This window comes from Bufo gargarizans, chromosome 3 (genome assembly GCF_014858855.1).
Source record: "Bufo gargarizans isolate SCDJY-AF-19 chromosome 3, ASM1485885v1, whole genome shotgun sequence".
Lineage (NCBI taxonomy): Eukaryota > Metazoa > Chordata > Amphibia > Anura > Bufonidae > Bufo > Bufo gargarizans.
Window position 1 is genome coordinate 99,029,816 of NC_058082.1, and position 25,804 is coordinate 99,055,619.

General features: G+C 43.8%; 1 long non-coding RNA gene across 1 annotated transcript; it reads right to left on the bottom strand.

Annotated features, from left to right (window-relative positions):
- Positions 1–1,437: 1,437 nt before the first annotated feature.
- On the bottom strand, positions 1,438–25,780 carry LOC122931261. The gene is made up of 3 exons (XR_006388226.1): positions 25,690–25,780; positions 4,785–4,894; positions 1,438–1,675 (listed from the first exon to the last, which is right to left on the bottom strand). It is a non-coding gene; the product is annotated as an uncharacterized LOC122931261 (long non-coding RNA).
- Positions 25,781–25,804: the final 24 nt, after the last annotated feature.

The window sequence follows — 25,804 nt, forward strand, 5'->3', positions numbered from 1 at the left end:
GCACACTTTGTCTGACACACCGTAACAACGGGGAGCCGCAGGGCAGTTGAACAATTCTGGTTATGGAATTAGGCTACTTTCACACTCCGTTTGTGAGATCCGTTCAGGGCTCAACGGGTCCGTTTTGGCCTAATTAATTCTGAATGGAAAAGGATCCGCTCAGAATGCATCAGTTTGCCTCAGTTCCGTCTCCATTCCGCTTTGGAGGCGGACACCTTGCAGCGTTTTGGTGTCCGTCTGACGAAACTGAGCCAAAATGTAAGTCAATGGGGACGGATCCGTTTTCTATGGCACAATAGAAAACGGATCTGTACTCCATTGACTTTCAACAGTGTTCAAGATGGATCCGTCTTGGCTATGTTAAAGATAATATAATATAATAAGATCCGTTCTGAACGGATGCAGACGTTTGTATTATCTGAACGGATCCGCACCAAACGCGAGTGTGAAAGTAGCCTAACTTTTTAAGTGGTTATCTAATGTATTACTAGAAGAAAGAGGTGGGCCAGCACTTCATGGGGGTTTTCTAGTTTCAGCAAACTACAGAGTAAAATTTTGCTATTTTATGATTTATTTGGGTATCAATTTATCACAGTTTTTACGTTCCCTCTGTGTACTCAATGATTGGAAATGGGGAATTTATTATAGACTGGCATTTTATCCCTAGACATATATTAGGAGTATCCTCTGGCAGTCTGTGCCTCTAGACTGAAATGCTGTGTGTCTCTGCCCGACCTCCACTGTAATGATTTGTACTCACATAATGCACTTGGTGCAAATCGTTACAGTTGATGTTGGGTAAAGAGACACACAGCATTATAATAAATCATTATAAGGCCTCATGCACACGACCCTTCAGTTTTTTGCGGTCCGAAAATTGAGAATTCGCAAAACACGGAAGCCGCCCGTGTGCCTTCCGCAATATGCAGAACTGAACAGGCGACCCATTGTAGAAATGCCTATTCTTGTCCGCAAAATTTGACAAGAATAGGACATGTTATATTTTTTTTGCGGGGCCACGGAACAGAGCAATGGATGCGGACAGCACACGGAGTGTTGTCCGCATCTTTTGCGGCCCCATTAAAGTGAATGGGTCTGCACCTGAGCCGCAAAAACTGCGGCTTGGATGCGGACCAGAACAACGGTCGTGTGCATGAGGCCTAATGCTGAGCGGTCTTGTCAAAGGAGCAGAGTCCACTAGGGAAATTCACGTTTCCATAAGGAGCATGTTTCATGCAGTGAACATGCTCGCCTGAAACTGGCCAAAGGCTGAAAGTTGTGGATTTTCAGTCTGTGGAAGCAAATAATTAAGGTTTTTTTATACAGAAAGTATGTTAGGAAATGCCATAACTCCTCATTATATGATTAAAAGGGGTTTGCAGGATTATACTTTAATGACCTATATTTGGGCCTCAATCACATTTCCATGTCCTTAGACATCCGTTAAAAATACATCCGTGTTTCATTGGGAAGATGTCCGTGAAGAATCTGTTTTTGTTCCACGTGTCCGTTTTTTGCTCTCCGTGTGAAATCCGTACTCCACAGATACTGCTCAACTGGGAGTTACTTTATAGAAAATCATCTACTTAAGGCTCATGCACACGAACGCATTTTCTTTCCATGTCCATTCAGGGTTTTTTGCGGACCGTATGTGGAACCATTCATTTCAATGGGTCTGCAAAAAAAAAAAAAAACTGAAGTTACTCTGTGTACGTTTCGTTTCCATATGTCCGTATTTCTGTTCTGCAAAAAAATAGAACATGTCCTATTATTGTCCGCATTACGGACAAGGAAAGGACTGTTCTATTAGGGGCCAGGTGTTCTGTTTCACAAAATACGCAATGCACATGGACATCATCCGTATTTTTTGCGTATATTTATTTTGCGGACCGCAAAATACATACACCTGAATGAGCCCTAATGGTCTGTGATAAACCCCTGATAAAACACGGAGGCCATCAGACTTCATTGGGCGTGTTTTGTCCGAATCATAGACCAAAGTAGTGAATGCTCCCGTAAACTGCCCAACTGTCAGTGTAAAACCACTGATCAATGGGTACATGTGGTGTCTATGGAGAAAGAGGCCTTAGGATAAGCCTCAATATTAGATCGGTGAAGGCCCACCTGTTTGAAAATGACTACTCTTCATTATTTACCAAGTGTCAAGTACAGTTGCATCAGCTGTATGTGGTACTGCAGCTCCGCGAACGAGACAGCGTGCCATGTAGTACCATGTACAGCCACTATAGACTATGGTACTACACTGACCAAAAATACGCAAAATACACAAAAAACGCAACATTTTTGGTTTTGCTCCCATTTTGTATGAGCTGAGCTCAAAGATCTGAAACATTTTCTACATACACAAAAGACCCATCTCAAATATTGTTCACTGTGGCGAAACCAACCTCGCCACTGGGTCTTGGAGGGGCCTGGTTGCCAGCCTCTTGCCCCAGGATTATGGCCCATACTAACTTTGAAGGAGAAGACAGACCGGCCGCACAGCTTAAATCTGTGGAACTGTTTTGGACAGAAAAGCCATGAGTACAGCCAGGCCCAAGAGACTTTTAAAACTAATTCATGCTATGTTGGGATGTTAAATGTCTATGTGTATTGTAAAGGGTGGGACATTGTATACGTTGAGTAGTGAGGTCTGTTCCATTGTCTCTCTGTGTGTATTGGCGATTGCCCTCTGTCCTGAGAGATAATTGAATTACAACTCGGTTGTCTCCAGGACAGAGGACATTGTGTATTCTCCTGCCTGTGATGATTATGTTAACAATGGTGTACCATGATTATATCACAGGCAGAGGGGAGGATTCTATGTGGGTTGTAGCTTTTGTGTTATTGGTAATTGTATTTTGTTGATTGCGTCTCAGACAATGCCAGTGTGTTAGTTAATTGCGTCTCAGACAATGCCAGTGTGTTAGTTAATTGCGTCAAAGACAATGCTCATTGCATTTTGTTGATTGCGTTACAGACAGAGGGAAGGGGGTTTTGTGTACAAATGCTGGGAAGGTTTCAATACTGTAAATGCATGTGATTGGCTAAAATATAAACTGTCACAGTCTTCTACAAGGGCCCCAGCGGGAGTGTCCCTTGCTAGGAGACCTGCATAAAAGGCTGAAAAATAACCCATTAAAGAGTGTTTTTACCCTTCATCATGTTGAGGCTGGTGTTTGGGTAACTGATCAACACTGGGGGATTGCTATATGCTGAAGATTTGCTATACTCCCCTGGCTATAACTACTAGCTCTTGTAAGAGCTGTTCCTGCTCTCTGGATCTTGTAAGAGCTGTTCCTTCTCTCTGGATTTAGGAGAGGTTCACCCACTGGAGCCTGGAGCCTTGTCGTAGGTCCAGGGTGGGTAGGAGACGGCGAGACCTCAAATAAGCTTCGGCGGTTCGTGGGGTCTGCAGTGCTTACGGCGTCAAGTGCTTGGAGTCCTTGGGAAGTGCTAGGAGCATCTATCAACGGAGGTACCCGGTCGGGGTGCTAGGAGATCCGTTACATTCACAAATCTGTCTAAATCTGCGTTAGTGAGCACTTCTCCTTTTCTGAGATACTCCATTCCACCTCACAGGTGTGGCATATCAAGGTGCTGATTAGACAGCATGAATATTGCACAGGTGTACCTTAGACTGCCCACAATGAAAGGCCGCTCTGAAATGTGCCCAGTTTTACCTTACTGGGGAGGGGGGTCAGAAAACCAGTCAGTATCTGGTGTGGCCAACATTTGCCTCACGCAGTGCAACACATCTCTGTCTCATAGAGCTGATCAGGTTGTTGATTGTGGCCTGTGGAATGTTGGTCCACTCCTCTTCAATAGCTGTGCGAAGTTGCAGAATATTGGCAGGAATTGGAACACGCTGTCGTATACGCTGATCCAGAGCATCCCAAACATGCTCAATGGGTGACATGTCCGGTGAGGATGCTGGCCATGCAAGAACTGTGATGTTTTCAGCTTCTAGGAATTGTGTACAGATCCTTGCAATATGGGGCCGTGCATCATCATGCTGCAACATGAGGTGATGGTCGTGGATGAATGGCACAACAATGGGCCTCAGGATCTCGTCACAGTATCTGTGCATTCCAAATGCCATCAATAAAATGCACCTATGTTCGTTGTCCATAACATACGCCTGCCCACACCATAACCCCACCGCCACCATGGGCCACTCGATCCACAACGTTGTGCAGTCCCCAATGCACGGAATGGCCACACAACGGCCATGTGCATGCGGCCTAATATAGTGAATTCTATTTATGCCTTATTCACACGTCAGTGTTCTGTCAGTAATTTCCATCAGTGATTGTGAGCCAAAACCAGGTGTGTGTCTAAACTAGTGTTGATCACGAATATTCTAATCGCATTGGCACTTCGAGAATTTGCGAATATCTAGAATTTAGTGCTATATCTTCGTAATCGCAATTATTCTAAATTTTCTTTTATCGGTACCCATGATCCCTCACTGCTTCTTGCTTGTGGGCCAATGAGAAGGCTGCAATATCTTTAACTTTAGGAGTAGTGTTAATCGCGAATTTTCGTATTGCAAATTTTTATCACATATTTTCCGATTGCCGATTTTCGTAATCAAGAAAATAATGACTGGAGAACACGAACTCTCGAATATATGACGAATATTCGCAAAATATCGCAAATTTTAATATTGTCCCTGCCGATCATCACTGGTCACAGAACAGGAGCAGATCTTCCCATTATGTCTGTGGAGGCTCCAATCAGTGATAGAAAACACTGAGCAAAACGTGTGAATGAGGCTTTACCTGGTAGCAGATGAAGGAATGGTTTAACCTGAAGAACCTTCTGGTCTGGCATGAGACAATAAAGATGGATCCCGATTGGAGAATCTTCCAACGTCTTCATCTGTGAAAACCTATAAAGAAGCAAGATCAACGTTATTAGCGCAGTCACGTAAGTACTATTTTACTAGAAGGACAGGAGTGTGGCAGAAATCGCAGCAAAACTGCTGCATGTGAAATGTCCTAGAGATACACTGGCAGCAGAAGAGTTAACATTTAAAGGTAAAGGAAGTAAGCACAAGGCGGCCTCCCCACGACCATCCATTTCCTAATTACTTGCTCTGTAATCAGCACTTCCTTCCTTAAAGGCTTCAAGATGGATTTCATTGCAGCGCTGTTTATCCACAAAAGGCATCGCCACTGAAGTATGGCAGCCTACAAGGGAGACGTGGCACAGGGCGGTGACTTGCCCTTCATGTGCCATGCATTCAGACTGAATCGCTATCATCTAGCCATACACACTGGGCGAGATTTATCAAACTGGTCTAAAGTAGAACTGGCCATAGCAACCAATCCCCTTGGGAAAATGAAATGTGGAATCTGATTGGTTGCTGTGGGCAACTAGGCCAGTTCTACTTTAGACCAGTTTGATAAATCTTCCCCACTGTGACCATTGATTTCCATAACTATACAATGGAGCCATACGGCAAATTGGGTGCATTGGAAACAGTCAACAAGCTGCTGTTGATTGATTTGTTATTTTATAGTTGTATTCAAAGCAGCCCACCTCCAGGAAAACTGGGGGGCATTTATTAGGGTGCCCACCACTCCCTCCCCACTCCCAAGTGGCAAGGACCGCGTAAAAATGCCAGTGCGGCAAAATATTGTCACACGGTAATTTAAAAAGTCGAAAAAAGGGGTCTTGCGACTATTTTTATGCCAAAAACGTATAAAGGAAGTACTTAGGTGTCACGCGGCATCAACTAATACATTTCAATGGTGTCGCTATAGGACAAGCTACATGCCACAACTGCAACAGTCACAAAAAATCATCCCAAGTAACTGTGGCACATCGCATTGCAACACCATTGGAATACATTATATCAAATGTCGCGAGACACATATTGCTATGTAGCCATAACCCTTTGTGTTGCCCGACCCTTATACGTTTTCCTGCTGCATCCACTTCTGGCTTTGGCTGAAAAACCTGTAGAAACATCTGCCTCAAAAACTCCTGCAAAAAACGAATGCAATAATAAGCTGGCGCCCTGATTCACAGATTTTTTCATACACTGCCCAAAATTTTCTGATTACATAGCCAATGATATAAAACAAATGGCAGCCTATAGCTGTAAAGGGGCCGCCCTACAATTCAAGTATCAGATTTTACTGTTAGAATGTTACAGTTTTAATTTTTTAATTGTAATCATTAAAAAAAAACATGCCGAAATATGCTACACCTCCTACATGCTATGTGCAATGCTGCCCTCTACAGGCCAATGACAATACAACTGATAGAACTACAAATGGCACAGTATAAATTATTTAGCATACCGGTACTTGAATACACAAAAAAAAAAATCTGTTTCCGTTCCGTTTTTGCGGATTCCGTTTGTGGTCCGTATGCAGAACCAATCATTTCAATGGTTCTGGGGGGGAAAAAAAATGGAATGTACCTCGTATGCATTCCGTTTCCGTATTTCCGTTGCGCTGAAAGATAAAACTTGTCCTATTGCCCACAAATAACGATTCAAGTCGATGGTTCCGCAAAAAAACGGAATGCATATGGAATGCATCCGTATGTCTTCCATATCCGTTCCGTTTTTTTGTGGAACTATTGAAAATGTTATGCCCAGCCCAATTTTTTATGTACTTACTGTTTAACCATCTCCCGACCGCCTAACGGTCTGTTCCTCCTTGACGAGCCGGCGCGTCATCTCTCGAGAGGCAAGATTTCCTGTGAACGCGCACACACAGGAGCGCGCGTTCACAGGATCGGAAGGTAAACCAGCTGATCTACAGCCTGCCAGTGGCGATCATTCGCTGGCAGGCTGTAGATTCGATTTTTTTAACCCTTGAAAGGTATATCAGACTCTGTTTTGTTAACAGCGTCTGATATACCTGCTACCTGGTCCTCTGGTGGTCCCTTTTGCTTGGATCGACCACCAGAGGACACAGGCAGCTCTGTAATAAGTAGCACCAAGCACCACACTACACTACACCCCCCCCCCTGTCACTTATTAACCCCTGATCAACCCCCTGTCATTGATCACCCCTCTGTAAGGCTCCATCACTTGTGCATTGCGTGAAAATCGCAGCATGCTCTATATTCTGCGTTTTTCACGTTACACAGGCCCCATAGAAGTGAATGTGGTTGCGTGAAAATCGCAAGCATCCGCAAGCAAGTGCGGATGCGGTGCGATTTTCACGCACGGTTGCTAGGAGACGATCGGGATGGAGACCCGATCATTATTATTTTCCCTTATAACATGGTTATAAGGGAAAATAATAGCATTCTGAATACAGAATGGATAGTATAATAGCGCTGGAGGGGTTAAAAAATAAATAAAAATTTAACTCAACTTAGTCCACTTGCTCGCGTAGCCGACATCTCCTTCTGTCTTCATCTTAGCTGTGTGTAGCAACAGGACCTTTGGTGACGTCACAGTCATCACATGATCCATCACATGATCTTTTACCATGGTGATGGATCATGTGATGACCGGAGTGACGTCACCACAGGTCCTGTTGCTACACAGAGCTAAGATGAAGACAGAAGGAGATGCCGGCTACGAGATCAAGTGGACTAAGGTGAGTAAAAATTTTTTTATTTTTTTAACCCCTCCAGCGCTATTTTACTTAGCATTCTGTATTCAGAATGCTATTATTTTCCCTTATAACCATGTTATAAAGGAAAATAATACAATCTACAGAAGACCGTCCCAAGCGCGAACTTCTGTGAAGAAGTTCGGGTTTGGGTACCAAACATGCACGATTTTTGTCACACGAGTGCAAAACGCATTACAATGTTTTGCACTCGTGTGGAAAAATCGTGTTTTCCCGCAACGCACCCGCACCTTTTCGCTGTACTCAGGAGAAGTAGGGCAATGTGTTTTGGGGTGTATTTTTACATATACCCATGCTGGGTGAGAGAAATATCTCTGTAAAAGGACAACTTTGTATTAAAAAAATTGTAAAAAGTTGTCTTTTGCAGAGATATTTATCTCACACAGTATGGGTATATGTAAAAATACACCCCAAAACACATTGCCCTACTTCTCCTGAGTACGGCGATACCACATGTGTGACACTTTTTTGCAGCCTAGGTGCGCAAAGGGGCCCAAATTCCAATGAGTATCTTTACGATTTCACAGGGCATTTTTTACGCATTTGGATTCCAAACTACTTCTCACGCTTTAGGTCCCCTAAAATGCCAGGGCAGTATAAATACCCCACAAGTGACCCCATTTTGGAAAGAAGACACCCCAAGGTATTCCGTGAGGGTTATGGTGAGCTCATGTAAAATTGTATTTTTTGTCACAAGTTAGTGGAATATGAGACTTTGTAAGAAAAAAATAATAATCATTTTCCGCTAACGTGACAAAAAATAAAAACTTCTATGAACTCACTATGCCCATCAGAGAATACCTTAGGGTGCCTACTTTCCGAAATGGGGTCATTTGTAGGGTGTTTCTACTGTCTGGGCATTGTAGAACCTCAGGAAACATGACAGGTGCTCAGAAAGTCAAAGTGCGTAAACACATTTTTGCACCATAGTTTGTAAACGCTATAACTTTTACCCAAACCAATAAATATACACTTATTGCATTTTTTTAATCAAAGACATGTAGAACAATACATTTAGATAAAAATTTATATAGAAATGTAGTTTTATTTGAAAAATTTTACAACAGAAAGTGAAAATTTTAATTTTTTGGCCAAAAATTTCGGTCAATTTCGATTAATATAAAAAATAGTTAAAATGTCAGCAGCAATGAAATACAAATGAAAGTTCTATTAGTGAGAAGAAAAGGAGGTAAAATTCATTTGGGTGGTAAGTTGTATGACCGAGCAATAAACCGTGAAAGTAGTGTAGTGCAGAATTGTAAAAATTGGTCTGGATACACCTAAATTATGACAGACGCACACCTCATCCCTGACTGGAGCAGCTTTTTCCCAAAATTTTCGCCCTGCCATACACCCCCACTCCCCAGTGGCGAGGAGTAAAAACGCCACCTGTGACAAAATATTGTTGCAGGGAGGGTTTTCCAGGAGTTTTATACTGATGCTCTGAATGTACGGCTCTGTGCTCTATTTTCTGAAAGAAGGCAGCACCGGAGCCTTCTCAAACAGCTGCCCCACTGGGGCGGACCCCCACTGATGACCTATACAGAGGATAGGTCATCAGTATAAACTCCCGGAAAGCCCGTTTACAAATTCACAAAAAGAGGTCTTACAAACCGGCGTTAGTAAATGACCCACATTGCATCACATTACACATTTTTAACCAGTTAAAGGTCCAGCCATGTATTCTCCTTCCTCTTCCTGACCAAGCAAATGTTTTTTTAAGCCATTACTTTTTTTTTCTGTTTGGATATTTAAATCATTTTGCGCCTTTTTTGGGGCTATATTTTTATGTAATTTTTATTTTAGTATTTTTTTATATCCCAGAAAATGTTAACTGCTTCATTATCGGAGTGTTGCCAATTTTTCTGTTGTAGCAACGGGCCTATCTAACGGCAAATAAATGATTAATTTCTGAGCCAATCTACATGTATTTTAATTTAATTTTTCACGGGACACCTTAGACCTTTTTTTGGGCCTATTAGATGATGGATATAATAGGTAAAAAAAAAAATTAAGGAAAAACAAAATGATGAATAAAATTATTTTTTTTTCCTTTCTTACCAATTTGTTTTCTAATACAAAAGGTTTCAAGAGAAAACATTTCTAAAACCATTACCGTAGGCTTGTGCCCTGAAAATGGACGCTATTTATGTAATTTATCTACTGGCTGGGCCCGCAGCAAGACTTCAAAAGACTGGAGTGCATTTTTTCTATTGCTGGTACTATGTCACCATACTGCGAGAAAAATCTTGTACAGCGCCAAAACGTTACAAGCCCCTTTCAAAGTAACTTTGTGATATACAGGTCCTTCTAAAAAAATTAGCATATTGTGATAAAGTTCATTATTTTCTGTAATGTACTGATAAACATTAGACTTTCATATATTTTAGATTCATTACACACCAACTGAAGTAGTTCAAGCCTTTTATTGTTTTAATATTGATGATTTTGGCATACAGCTCATGAAAACCTAAAATTCCTATCTCAAAAAATTAGCATATTTCATCCGACCAATAAAAGAAAAGTGTTTTTAATACAAAAAAAGTCAACCTTCAAATAATGATGTTCAGTTATGCACTCAATACTTGGTCGGGAATCCTTTTGCAGAAATGACTGCTTCAATGCGGCGTGGCATGGAGGCAATCAGCCTGTGGCACTGCTGAGGTGTTATGGAGGCCCAGGATGCTTCGATAGCGGCCTTAAGCTCATCCAGAGTGTTGGGTCTTGCGTCTCTCAACTTTCTCTTCCCAATATCCCACAGATTCTCTATGGGGTTCAGGTCAGGAGAGTTGGCAGGCCAATTGAGCACAATAATACCATGGTCAGTAAACCATTTACCAGTGGTTTTGGCACTGTGAGCAGGTGCCAGGTCGTGCTGAAAAATGACATCTTCATCTCCATAAAGCTTTTCAGCAGATGGAAGCATGAAGTGCTCCAAAATCTCCTGATAGCTAGCTGCATTGACCCTGCCCTTGATAAAACACAGTGGACCAACACCAGCAGCTGACATGGCGCCCCAGACCATCACTGACTGTGGGTACTTGACACTGGACTTCAGGCATTTTGGCATTTCCCTCTCCCCAGTCTTCCTCCAGACTCTGGCACCTTGATTTCCGAATGACATGCAACAGTCCAGTGCTGCTTCTCTGTAGCCCAGGTCAGGCGCTTCTGCCGCTGTTTCTGGTTCAAAAGTGGCTTGACCTGGGGAATGCGGCACCTGTAGCCCATTTCCTGCACACGCCTGTACACGGTGGCTCTGGATGTTTCTACTCCAGACTCAGTCCACTGCTTCCGCAGGTCCCCCAAGGTCTGGAATCGGTCCTTCTCCACAATCTTCCTCAGGGTCCGGTCACCTCTTCTCGTTGTGCAGCGTTTTCTCCCCCACTTTTTCCTTCCCACAGACTTCCCACTGAGGTGCCTTGATACAGCACTCTGGGAACAGCCTATTCGTTCAGAAATTTCTTTCTGTGTCTTACCCTCTTGCTTGAGGGTGTCAATGATGGCCTTCTGGACAGCAGTCAGGTCGTCAGTCTTACCCATGATTGCGGTTTTGAGTAATGAACCAGGCTGGGAGTTTTTAAAAGCCTCAGGAATCTTTTGCAGGTGTTTAGAGTTAATTAGTTGATTCAGATGATTAGGTTAATAGCTCGTTTAGAGAACCTTTTCATGATATGCTAATTTTTTGAAATAGGAAATTTGGGTTTTCATGAGCTGTATGCCAAAATCATCAATATTAAAACAATAAAAGGCTTGAACTACTTCAGTTGGTGTGTAATGAATCTAAAATATATGAAAGTCTAATGTTTATCGGTACATTACAGAAAATAATGAACTTTATCACAATATGCTAATTTTTTGAGAAGGACCTGTATGTTAGGTATTCATTTGAACCTTTTAAGGTGTTTTTTTTACATTTTTATATAAATGAAAAATAAATGTGTAAATGTTTATATATTTTACGCAGAAAAAAAAACAGCTATACAAAAACAAATACCTAGATTAAAAAAAAAAAATGTGTGTATGTTTGTATATTTTACAGACAAATTCCACTGTACTATTTCTAAAACTGCTATACTATTGCTAATACTAGCAACTATTTCTATAACTTTTAAAAAATTGCTCTTTTTATTATTATTTAATTTTTTTGTTAATTATTTATATCTCGCCTGAAGTCAAGCGTGCCTACCCCTTAGTATTTAATTGATAGGATGTCCTATTCCTTCACTGTTGGGCACTTGAGCGTAGTCTCACGCATGCGCAGGCTCTCATGTGCGAGTGCCTTATCATTGAGCCTACCTCACAGCAGAGTGGAACAGTGCGCAGGCGTCGGCACTGCAGTGACATAGCGCACACACACGACTACGTTTGAGCGTCCAGTGGTGAAGGAATTGGAATTTCTATCAATCAAATGCTAAGGGGCCGGAAAGGGGGCGGGGCATGCTTGACTTCAGGCGAGAAAGCCGCTGCCCCCTTGACTTCAAGACTATCGTTTACATAGTGCACCAAGTTGAATAAAAGTATTTTTTCCGACTTTTGGAGCATTGTACAGAAAAAACACAGACACCTTTATAATCATGGTACAGGCTGCAATAAGGTACTGCTGGCGGTTTAATATGCATTTTCTAGGTGACAGGTTCCCTTTAAGTCACAGCCTGCAGGCTGTTAATTTTAAGGCCAGCAGGTGGCGATCTTATATAAGAAAAAGTGCTCCCTGCTCTACATTTTTACAGTGTGAAAGATACTTGTAGCGGAGTGCTGCAAGCCTCTATCACAGCCAGACCTCTCCAGCTGGTCACGGCACTTCTCCCTGTGACTGCAGCTGTCACAGCGCAGTCACAGCGATCTGCAGCGGCACGGGCCACCGGCAGATCGCAATGTTAAACCGACTAATTTATAGACAGGCGTCTACTGCTGCGACGTATAAAGTAGTTGAAAAGGTTTCGTTTTTCACAATTTCTTTTTGCTAGCATGAAGAGCCTCATTTATCAAAACTTCCTAAGGCCTCATGCACACGACCGTTGTGTGCATCCGTGGCCGTTGTGCCGTTTTACGTTTTTTTCGCGGACCCATTGACTTTCAATGGGTCCATGGAAAAATCAGAAATTGCACCGTTTTGCGATCAGTGTTTCCTGTCCGTCAAAAAAATACGACCTGTACTATTTTTTGGACGGACAACGGTTCACGAACCCATTAAAGTCAATGGGTCCGTGAAAAAACACGGATGCACACAAGATTGGCATCCGCGTCCGTGGCCGCAGGCTGGGGCTCCGATCGGTAACCATGGCAACCAGGACGCTACTGCAGTCCTGGTTGCCATGGTTACTTAGCAATTTGTAGAAGCATTATACTTACCTGCGATGTCTGTGACCGGCCAGCGCTCCTCCTAATGGTAAGTGACAGGTCTGTGCGGCGCATTGCTTAATGATCTGTCACTTACCAGTAGGAGGAGCTCCCGGCCGGTCACAGACATCGCAGCAGGTAAGTATAATGCTTCTACAAATTGCTAAGTAACCATGGCAACCGGGACTGCAGTAGCGTCCTGGTTGCCATGGTTACCGATCAGAGCCCCAGCGATTAAACTGGGACTCCGATCGGTACTCTCCGCTGCCACCAATGATAGGGAGGGAGATTTTAATTAGGAGGGGGAGGGGGGGGCCCACTGGCCACCAATGAATCTACAGTACTACAGGGGAGGGAGGGGGCGGCGGCCGCACTGGCCACCAATGTGTTAACTACAGGGGAGGGAGGGGGGGCCGGTCACACTGGCCACCAATGTGTTAAATACAGGGGGGGGGGGGTCTGCCCCCAGCTGCCTGGCAGCACCTGCCAGGCAGCAGGGGGCAGTCATGTACACAGTTCTTTTAGTATATTCTAAACTGAAGCGTCCCCATCACCATGGGAACGCCTCTGTGTTAGAATATACTGTCGGATCTGAGATCACGATCTAACTCAAATCCGATGGTATATTCTAACATAAAGGCGTTCCTATGGTGATGGGGACGCTTCAAGTTAAAATATACCATCGGATTGGAGAAAACTACGATCCGATGGTATAAAAGGGACTCCTGACTTTACATTGAAAGTCAATAGGGGACCGATCCGTTTGCAATTGCACCATATTGTGTCAACGTCAAACGGATCCGTCCCCATTGACTTGCATTGAAATTCAGGACGGATCCGTTTGGCTCCGCACGGCCAGACGTGGATCCTCCAAAAATCAAGGAAGACCCACGGACGAAAAAAACAGTCACGGATCACGGACCAACGGACCCCGTTTTGCGGACAGTGAAAAAATACTGTCGTGTGCATGAGGCCTAAAAGTAAGGCCTCTTTCATATGAGTTCTGATTGGTTGATATGGGCAATGAAAACAGTTTTACTTTTAGACAATTTTGATAAATGAGGCCCAAAACACAACTAAAATACTTTTATAGATTATAACCCCCTTCCATAACAGTTATTTTTGTTATGGTCACTGGGGACGGGCTACAAGCTGTGGTATGGCATGTGGCGGCGTGTTTTTTGCTTTTCTTATTTTGTCCTTATTTTTCATATTTTACAATTTGTGTCCCCCCCATAGGGTGGGAGGGGAGAGTATATAATCATTAGGGACTTAATTTACCAAAACCAGTGTATGCTACTCTGGTCTTGATATCCCCTGTACTGCCAGAGGCCTCTTTTAAACAGGCGCATTTACAATCCGCATATGGTGCGTATTTTGTGTACCGGAATCTGCTGCTAATATTAATGAAGCTATTCACGTGGGCGTAAAATTTTCATCAGTATTTGAAATACGCAGCATGTCCTAGTTTTGTGGATATTTTCTTCCAAATACACCCATTATAGTCAATGGGAGAGCATCAAAAATACAAGAAGGAAGGCCTCATGCACACGACTGTTCCGCCCATGTGCCTTCCGCAATTTGCGGAACGGAACAGGCGGCCAATTGTAGAAATGCCTATTCTTGTCTGCAACACGGACAAGAATAGGACAGGTTATATTTTTTTGCGGGGCCACAGAACGGAGCAACGGATGCGGACAGCACACGGAGTACTGTCTGCATCTTTTGCGGCCCCATTGGAGTGAATGGGTCTGCTCCAGAGCCGCAAAAACTATGGCTCGGATGCGGAACCAAACAACGGTCGTGTGCATGAGGCCTAAATCCGGATGAATTACTGAAGCAATACTGATGACAGTCAGTCCGTCCCATAGGGCTCATGCACACAACTGTATGTATTTTGCGGTCCGCAAAAACGGATCCGCAAAAAATACGGATGACGTCCGTGTGCATTCCGTATTTTGCGGAACGGAACGCTGGCCCCTAATAGAACAGTCCTATCCTTGACCGTAATGCGGACAATAATAGGACATGTTCTATTCTTTTGCGGAACGGAAATACGTAAACGGAATGCACAGGGAGTAACTTCCATCTTTTTTGAGGACCCATTGAAGTGAATGGTTCCGCATACGGTCTGAAAAAAAAAACGGAACAGACAGGGAAAGAAAATACGTTTGTGTGCATGAGGCCTTATCCTGGGCCAGATTACAGACACATTTCAATATGCTGATGTGAAGGAGGCCAGAGGATGCATCTAATTTTTGAGGAGGTGCAGGCCTTGTCATAAATGAAATACATCCTCCAGCAGTCTGTGCTCGTAGCTGCCATAGACTTCAGTCATCATTTACGCCAGAAAAATAAAAGCACCTGGATTTCTGCAAGCCACAGTCAGATAAATGGAACTGATTTTCAGTCGAATAAATTTTCTGCAACAAAATCTGCGTGTGTGAAGGCCTCCTGAGGGTCCCCTCACATACTAATTTTGGGGCACATTTATCAAGCTCAACTGTTTTTAGGAATAAAATTAGACTGGCGCATTTGATTCGGTTGTCAGTCTTTTGCTGATGATATAGACTAGGCGTATTGGGGCACGTTTATCAAGCTCACATGGTTATAAGGGAAAATAATAGCATTCTTAATACAGAATGCTAAGTAAATTAGGGATAGAGGGGGTTAAAAAAAATAAAAAAATTTAACTCACCTTAATCCACTTGTTCGCGCAGCCCGGCTTCTCTTCTGCCTTCATCTGTGAGGAAAAGTACCTGTGATGATATCACTGCGCCCATCACATGGTCCATCACATGATCCATCACCATGGTAAAAGATCATGTGATGGTCCATGTGATGAGCGCATTGACGTCATCACAGGTCCTTTTCCTCACAGATGAAGGCAGAAGAGATGCCGGGCTGCGCGAACAAGTGGATTAAGGTGAGTTAAATTTTTTTATTTTTTTTAACCCCCTCCATCCCTAATTTACTTAGCATTCTGTATTAAGAATGCTATTATTTTCCCTTATAACCTTTGGGTACCAAACATGGCGATTTTTCTCACGCGTGCAAAACGCATTACAATGTTTTGCACTCGTGCTGAAAAATCGCACATTTTTCCGCAACGCACTCGCACCTTATCTGTTTAAATTCTTTTTTTATTCAAATTTTGAAAGTTCAAAAAATAATAATTCTGTATTACAATAAAATGATAATGAAAATCTATATCATAAACGTAAATAAGATTGGTCACATAGCATTAAATGTCATGACATGTATTACAATGAAATTATACAACAATCAAGTATTAACGAAAATCATATCTGGGCCAAAACCATGACGCCCATGTGAAAGAGGCCTTAATGCAAAAAAAAAAGTCAGACTTTACAACTCAAAACTGTTGAATAAAAATTAGCCAGCCGTGCAGTGGAATAAAAATGAGACAGTTTTTGAGCCTAATTCATACTTAAAATAGGCGCCCCAACATAAATAGATTGAAAAAAGGTTACAAAAGTTAGAAAACTTCTGAATTAGTCTAAAAATGTAAAACTGTCGAACGAGGAGTAAATGCCTCCAAAACAGATGCAGTTTCGGTAGTAATTGTGCATAATAAAATTAGACTGTTTAAAACAAACTGCAGTCCCCAATGCACGGGCACCGTCCGTGTGGCTGGCGCTGACAGATGCAGACCCAATCAACTTGAATCGGTCCGCAATGCGTCCGCACTGCACAAAATAGAGTACGTTCTATTTTTTTGTGGTGTGGAGGCTCCGTATTTTCTGGATTGCAGACCCATTCAAGTGATACGGTGCACACAAGACCGTTGCCCGTATATTGTGGACCCATTGTTTGCCACAATATGGCGCGGCCGGAACACGTTCGTGTGCTTGAGCCCTAAGACTGATATTGATACCTCATAAAATAGTTATTACTTTACATTCCTATATGTCAGTTTATGTTTGGATCATTTTGTAAATGTAATTTAATTTTTTGGGGATATTAGAAGGCTTACCTCTTTCACAAGGGTGTCACGTGTGAGGGCCGGAAAGGATGCGGGTGCGTTGCGGGAAAATCGTGCGAGTAGGTACGCAATTGCAATCAGTTTTGACTGAGATTGCGTTCCGTTGTTCAGTTTTATCTTGCAGGTGCAATGTGTGTTGCACGCACGTGATAAAAAACTGAATGTGGTACCCAGACCCGAACCCGGACTTTTTCACTGAAGTTTGGGTTTGGTGTTCTGTATATTTTATTATTTTCCATTATAACATGGTTATAATGGAAAATAATAGCATTCTTTAATTCAGAATGCTAAGTAAAAGGTCCATTTTGGGGTTAAAAAAAAAAGTAACTCCCCTCCATTTGATCGCGCAGCCGGGTTGGTCTTCCTTCTTCTTCTTCTTGCAGGACCTGGCTGGAAAAGGACCTTCGGTGATGTCATCGCCCTAACCACATGGTGAGCGTGGTGAAGGCAGCACAGGTCCTGCTGAATGAAGATAGAAATCTTCTATCTTCATTCAGCAGGACCTGCGCTGACATCACCGCGCTCACCACATGGTGAGCACGATGATGTCACCGAAGGTCCTTTTGCGCATATTTTCTGACCTAGTTATGTAGTGGCGCCTTATTTTGCGCCTGATTTAGCCTAAGTTACATTATTTTATTTTTTTAATCCCCACAATGGACCTTTTAGAATTCTGAATTAAAGAATGCTATTATTTTCCATTATAACCATGTTATAATGGAAAATAATAAAGTAAATGGGATCCCGGGTAACTCATTCATCGTCTCCTTAGAAACCATGCGTGAAAATCGCATTGCATCCGCATTTGCTTGCGGATGCTTGCGATTTCCACGCATCCCCATTCATTTCTGTGATGCGTGAAAATCACTGCTGATCTGAACAGCCCCATTGAAGTGAATGGGTCCGGATTCAGTGCGGGTGCAATGCGCTCACCTCACGCATTGCACCCGCGAGGAAATCTCGCCCGTGTAAAAGGGACCTTAGGTCTCTTTCACACGGGCGTTGCGGGAAAATGTGCGGGTGCGTTGCGGGAACACCCGCGATTTTTCAGCGCGAGTGCAAAACATTGTAATGCGTTTTGCACTCGCGTAAGAAAAATCACGCATGTTTGGTACCCAAACTCAAACTTCTTCACAGAAGTTCGGGCTTGGGATCGGTGTTCTGTAGATTGTATTATTTTCCCTTATAACATGGTTATAAGGGAAAATAATAGCATTCTGAATACAGAATGCATAGTAAAATAGCGCTGGAGGGGTTAAAGAAAAATAAAAAATAATTTAACTCACCTTAGTCCACTTGATCGCGTAGCCCGGCATCTCTTCTGTCTCCTTTGCTGAACAGGACCTGTGGTGAGCATTCATTGCAGGAACAGAACCTGTGGTGACGTCACTCCGGTCATCACATGATCCATCACCATGGTAAAAGATCATGTGATGGAACATGTGATGACCGGAGTGACGTCACCACAGGTCCTGTTCAGCAAAGGAGACAGACGAGATGCCGGGCAGCGCGATCAAGTGGACTAAGGTGAGTGAATTTTTTATTTTTATTTTTTTAACCCCTCCAGGTCTCTTTTACTATGCATTCTGTATTCAGAATGCTATTATTTTCCCTTATAACTATGTTATAAGGGAAAATAATAATGATCGGGTCTCCATCCCGATCATCTCCTAGCAACCGTGCGTGAAAATCACACCGCATCCGCACTTGCTTGCGGATGCTTGCGATTTTCACGCAACCCCATTCATTTCTATGGGGCCTGCGTTACGTGAAATACACACAAAATAGAGCATGCTGCGACTTTCACGCAACGCATAAGTGATGCGTGAAAATCACCGCTCATGTGAACAGCCCATAGAAATGAATGGGTCAGTATTCAGTGCGGGTGCAATGCGTTCAACTCGCGCATCACATCCGTGCGGAATACTCGCCCGTGTGAAAGGGGCCTTAGAATTTTTGAAGCAATTCTTAAAGTTTTTAAGAAAATTTCCAAAACCCACTTTTTAAGGACCAGTTCTGTTCTGAGGTCACTTTGTGGGACTTACATAGTAGAAACCACCCATAAATGACCCTGTTTTCAAAACTACACACTCAAGTTATTCAAAACTGATTTTTACAAACTTTGTTAACCCTTTAGGTGTTCTGCAAGAATTAAAGGAAAATGGAGATGAAATTTCAAAATTTCACTTTTTTGCCAGATTTTCAATTTTATCATTTTTTTCTTGTAACACAGAAAGGGTTAACAGTCAAACAAAACTCAATATCTATTACCCTAATTCTGCAGGGTATGTGGCCCCATATGTGGTCGTAAACTGCTGTACAAGGCAGGGTGCAGAAGGGAAGGAGCACCATATGGATTTTGGGGGGCCGATTACACTGGGATAATTTTAATTTGCCATGTTGCATTTGAAATCCCCCTGATGCACCCCTACAGTAGAAACTAAAAAGGTTACCCCATTTTGGAAACTATGGGATAAGTTGACAGTTTTATTGGTACTCTTTTGGATTTTTATTTTTTGTTTTTACAATGTTCATCTGACAGGTTAGATCATGTGTTCGTTTTATAAAGCAGGTTGTTACGTACACGGAAATACCAAATGTCTATATTTTATTTATTTTTTTGCTTCAGTGTTACATGATTTTGTGTTTCCAGTTTTTGAAAGCCATATTTTTTTTATTTTTGTGCCGGTCATCTTGTGTAGGGGCTTGCTTTTTTGCGGGAAGAGTTGACGTTTTTATTGGTACTATTTTTAGGTACATATGATTTTTTGATTGTTCAATATTATACTTTTTTGGGGCAAGGTAACCAAAAAAATTGCACTTTTGGCACAGTTTTTATTTTTTTAGGGCATTCACTTGGGGGGGCAGATCATGTGATATTTTTATAGAGCAGGTCATTACAGATACAGCGATATTTAATATGTCTATTTTGTTAATTTTTTTTAAGTTTTACACAATAAAAGCGTTTTTGAAAAAAAAAAAGTTTTTGTTTTTCCATTTTCTTGAAGTCATATTTTTTTATTTTTCTGCCAGTCGTCTTGTGTAGGGGCTCGTTTTTTGCGGGAAGAATTGATGTTTTTATTGATACCATTTTTGGGTACATATGCTTTTTTGATCATTCAATATTACATTCAGCCAAATCCTTCTGCTGAGAATGAGCCGGACGTCATTTCTTTCTCATTTGTGGATGTGATAGAATGTGTGACATAATCCAGTTACTAGGGACATTGTAGGAAGAGAACTGGAGATATGAACTGGAGTTTTATCAGGGGAAGCTTAGCATAAAGAGTGCTGGCAAGTTCTTCATTAGAGAATCCTGCAAGAAACTCATTTTTCTGTATGAACAGGCAGCCAGTTTTTTCTTTCTACAGTTCATAGGATTATTGCCAGCACCCCAATAGCATACCGTCTGCTGCAAACACTGAGGAATTGCCCCCTTCCCCCCCCCCCCAAAAAAAAACCTGTTTCTATTTACAGTTTGCAATTGGGCCTGTTATTGAACGCATTGTATATTAATGCAAGACACCATTTAGTGTTATAACAAAAGTAATACTGCAATAACACCATTATTATACACAAGTTATTGAACGTGTTGTATATTTCTGCAAGATACCAGTGTTAAAGCAGAAGGATTTGACTACAAAAACTGCATTACCATTGTAAATTGTCAATACCAGTGTGTTTATAGACTGTAAGGGACATTTAATTTGGCCTCTGACTATAGAAAAAAAAAAACAGTACCATTTAAAGGGCTTCTGTCACCCCCCAAAACAAATTTTCATTTTTGGGCACATTAAAATCCTTATTGTACGACTATTCCCTATATAGGGCTCTTACCTTGTTCTGTGGCTTTGTTTAATTAAAAATAGAGCCTTTAAAATATGAAAATGACTTCACTACCAGCAAGTATGGCGTCTACTTGCTGGTAGCCGCCGCATCCTCCAGCTGATTGACAGGGCCAGCGAGCACTCTCCTCCTCTTGCTGGCCCTGTCTGCAATTCAAATCCTGCGCCTGCACCTTACGTGTCTTCATTCGGCGCAGGCGCTCTAAGAGAAGAACGCTCGCTTCCTCAGCACTCCCTCAGTGCGCCTGCGCCGATGACGTCACCTCTAAACCCGAAAGAGAAGACGTAATCGGCGCAGGCGCACTGAGGAAGTGCTGAGGAAGCGAGCGTCCTTCTCTCAGAGCGCCAAATGAAGACACGTAAGGTGCAGGCGCGGGATTTGAATTGCAGACAGGGCCAGCGGGAGGAGGAGAGCGCTCGCTGGCCCTGTCAAACAACAGGGAGAGGGGGTGTATTTTTTAAAGGAGGATGCGGCGGCTACCAGCAAGTAGACGCCCTACTTGCTGGTAGTGAAGTCATTTGCATATTTTAAAGGCTCTATTTTTTATGAAACAAAGCCACAGAACAAGGTAAGAGCCCTATATAGGGAATAGTCGTACAATAAGGATTTTAATGTGCCCAAAAATGAAAATTTGTTTTGGGGGGTGACAGAAACCCTTTAATAATCTGTGTATTAGGGCCCTTCCACACGGGCGAGTTTTCAGCGCGGGTGCAATACGTGAGTTGAACGCGAGTCCGGACCCATTCATTTCTATGGGGCTGTGCACATGAGCGGTGATTGTGACGCATCACTTGTGCGTTGCGTGAAAATCGCAGCATGCTCTATTTTGTGCGTTTTTCACGCAGGCCCCATAGTGAATGGGGCTGCATGAAAATCGCAAGCATCTGCAAGCAAGTGCGGATGCGGTGCGATTTTCACGCACGGTTGCTAGGAGACGATCGGGATGGGAACCCGATCTTTATTAGTTTCCCTTATAACATGGTTATAAGGGAAACTAATAGCATTCTGAATACAGAATGCATAGTACAATAGGGTTGGAGGGGTTAAATTTTTAAAAAATAATAATTTAACTCACCTTAATCCACTTGTTCGCGCAGCCGGCATCTCTTCTGTCTGTCTTCTGTGAGGAATAGGACCTTTGATGACGTCACTACGCTCATCACATGGTCCGTCACATGATCTATCACCATGGTGACCGCAGTGGTCACCATGGTAGATCATGTGACGGACCATGTGAGGCAGCTTTCCCTGGAAGCACTGCACTCCCAGGGCCTGAACTGCTCCCCTGCGATAGCCTAGGTCTCTCTAAACAAGAAACTCATGCAATTGCAGTCGTAGTTCCAATGGAGCCCTGCAGGTGGCAGGCCTTCATAAGAACACGGCCAGTCCGCAATATATCGCAATGTAAAGGATAAGTAATCTAATTGCTTCTTATAGTATTAAAAAAGTAAAAAAAAGCTTTTAAAAAATATATAAAAATTCTAATCAACCCCCTATTCCCATAAAATAAATATAAACCTCTGCGGAGGTAACGAGGCGTAGGAGAGCTTATTCAAACATTTGCTCCGCTCTGGTCAAACAGAAAACCAAGTTTGCGCTAATTTACCCATCCACGCTGCGAGTTTTCCAGCCAGATGGAACTATAGAGACCTTCCTTACTCCCAAAGAGGCCTCTGAAGCATTGAATCTAGAAAATGAGCTTCCCCCGTCAGACAAGCCCATCACAGAGAGATCTGATCTCAGGCAGGGGACGAAGAGAAAAGACAGGAGGACGCCGCGGACCCCCGAGGAAGCCCATCGGGACCAACAACGCCGAATCCTCGCAACCCCCAAGCCAGAGTTCAGAGTGGGATTGACAGAGGACTGAACCCCAGAAAGGACATGTGAGATACAAAAGGGGGAACATGTTCAGGCTTTGTCTCTATTTGTTGGGGGCCTTTTCTGCTAGGGCAGTTCTTAAAGGGCTACAATAAGGGGATGGCTGCGAGTGAAACCCAATCAAAGCCACTGCCAACGAGTCGTGCCGGGTTAGCAGCTTAGGAGATAACGGAGGTAAAAGTTATGGGAAGCGACAATGACTTCACCATGACTTGCGCAAAAAAAGAGAAGTTCAGAAAATGTATGATATTGTTGCAGTTAGGATTTTATTGTTTAATGTTTAAGGGGGGGGGGGGAGATAAGTTCTCTGCTGTAGGGGGGATGTTTTAGTTTTTTCTTGTCTTACTTGTTATACAACCTTAATCAGAAAATGAATGGCGGCATGTCTACGACGGAGCCTGCATTTCTGATGTACCGTAACATGTCTCTATTCCTCAATAAGAAGAAAGACTATGTGCAGGGGCGTACACAGAAATCATTGGGCCCCATAGCAAGAATTTAGATTGGGCCCCCATGCCCGTTCCTAGTCCCTCCTACTATGCACCCTGGCTCCTCTCACTGCCCTCCCTAACTTCTCCCCTGCCCCACCTCATGCAGAAGTATTTTGTTCTACAAAATGGCAGTACTCATGCCGGATCCCAACAGACCCATTAGGGTACTTTCACACTTGCGGCAAGACGGATCTGACAGGCTGTTCACCATGTCGGATCCATCCTGTGGCTATTTCGCCGTGCCGCCGGACCGCCGCTCCGTCCCCATTGACTATATGGTGCACGGCGAAAGTCGCCGGACTAAGAAGTCAGACATGCAGTACCTTTTAGTCCGGCAGCTTTCGCCATGCACCGCCATGCTGCGCCAGAGCTCCGCCCCCGTTATAGTCAATGGGGACGGAGAGGCGGTCGCGCTAAATAGCCGCAGGACGGATCCGACATGGTGAACAGCCTGTCGGATCCGTCCTGCCGCAAGTGTGAAAGTAGCCTTATAGAGAATGGGATCTGATAGGTCCCGGCGGTGTTCAGCATATATTGACAAGAACCTGGGGCGTTACATGATGTAATACCACCCAACTTTCCTGCTGTCCAGTTTGAGGAAGCGAGTGCCCCCCTTCCCCCATCCTCTGTGTCATGCAGGACAGCTGGGAGACACTGTCATTACTTGCTATCCTGCATGACACATGTGCAGAGACAGGAGTCTCTGGGAAAGCTGGGTGAACCCCTCCCCCCTGCCTTTCCATGTCCTTATTATCCGCATGTATGCCTTGCAGGATAGCAGGAAATCTGAGGGACATTGCATGATGTAATAGCACCCAGCTTTTCTGCTGTCCTGCATGGCCCATGTGGAGAAACATGAGAATAGTCTGAGAAAGCTGAGTAACACAATTCCCACCTCCCCCCATTTCTTCTCCTGCCTCTGCACTTGTGCCATGCAGGACATCAGGAAAGCCGAGTCACATTACATAATAGCACCCAGCTTTCCTCCTGTTCTGAATGGCCTATGTGCAGAGGAATAGCCTGGGAAAGCTGAGTGACCCCCCACCCCCACTGTCCTCACCTACAAGCGGTCACTTACTTCATTACTGGTGGGGCAGTGGCAATCCAGAGAGGAATCAGGCATAATGGAGCTAACAGGCGGGAGGCGGAGCTAGCTGACGGGAGGCGGGGCTAGCAGACGGGAGACAGTTAGGAAGATAGACGGGGGCGGGGATTCTCCTCCGCTGCGGGCCCCTCTTCCTCACGGGCCCCATAGCAGCTGCGTGGTCTGCCTATATGGTAGGTACGCCACTGACTATGTGGTATCGTAATCTCACTGACCCGGAGAGTGAAGGGTACAAGCAGTTTAACTGCAGGGGGAATGCCGTAAAAACTAAACCCAGAAACTTGTGGGGGAATTGTGGGTTTTTTTCCAATTCCATCTCATTTAGATTTTTTTTCATTATACGGAATATTAATTGTTTCCATTAGAAAATACTTGTCCTGCAAAAAACAAGCCCTCATTAGGCCTCATGCACACGACCGTAGTTCGGGTCCACATCCGAACTGCATTTTTTACGGCTCGGGTGCGGACCCATTCACTTCAATGGGGCCGCAAAAGATGCGGACAGCGCTCTGTGTGTTGTCCGCATCCGTTGCTCTGTTCCGTGGCCCCGCAAAAAAAAATATAGCATGTGCCATTCTTGTCCGTTTTGCGCACAAGGATAGGCATTTCTACAATGGGCGGATCCGCGGTTTGCGGAGCGCAAAAAACGGCGCAGTTGTATGCATGTAGTCTAAGGCTATGTGAAGAAAAAAGTGAAAAAGTTAAAGGGAACCTGTCACCAGGATTTTGTGTATAGAGCTGAGGACATGGTTGCTAGATGGCCGCTAGCACATCCGCAATACCCAGTCCCTATAGCTCTGTGTGCTTTTATTGTGTGAAGGAGCCCAGCACCGCCCCGCATCCTCAGAATCTCCTCCTTGCTCCCCATCAAAAAGCTAGAGCGCCGTAATAGCACGATGCGCAAGCTAGCGTATGCGCTGTTCCTTCCCTGAGGCTGTCAGCACAGGGAAGGAACACTATGACGACACCACGAATCGCAAGATAACGGCGCTCTAGCTTTCTGACGCTGGGGAGCAAGGTGGAGATTCTGAGGATGCGGGGCGTTGCTGGGCTCCTTCACGCAGGACTCATCCCAGGGACAGGACTCCTCTCAGGTTAATTTGCATATATATACAATTTACACAATAAAAGCACACAGAGCTATGGGGACGGGTATTGCGGATGTGCTAGCGGCCCCGGTGACAGGTTCACTTTAATGAGTTCAAGACCTGAGGCATTTTTTGTTTGTTTTGTTATCCAAACCAGTCTCTGTTCGCCATATTCCTCTGTAGTCTGTAAGGTCAGGGCATAATGTACTCTAATGCTCAGGACCGCGCTGGACATAGGCGCCTGCCTCGCTACCACATCGGCGCAGGCGCACCGCCGCTGAGTTGGTACTTTCCATACGAAGCCCCGCCCCTTCCAATGGCATAATACCTGTAAGAAGGCACACCTTTGTAGACACGCCCATATTTCCATGCCGACCTGACTCCCCCTCTTCACCTGACCTGCACTGATGACCCTGAGCCGACGTCACATTACAGCAGTAATA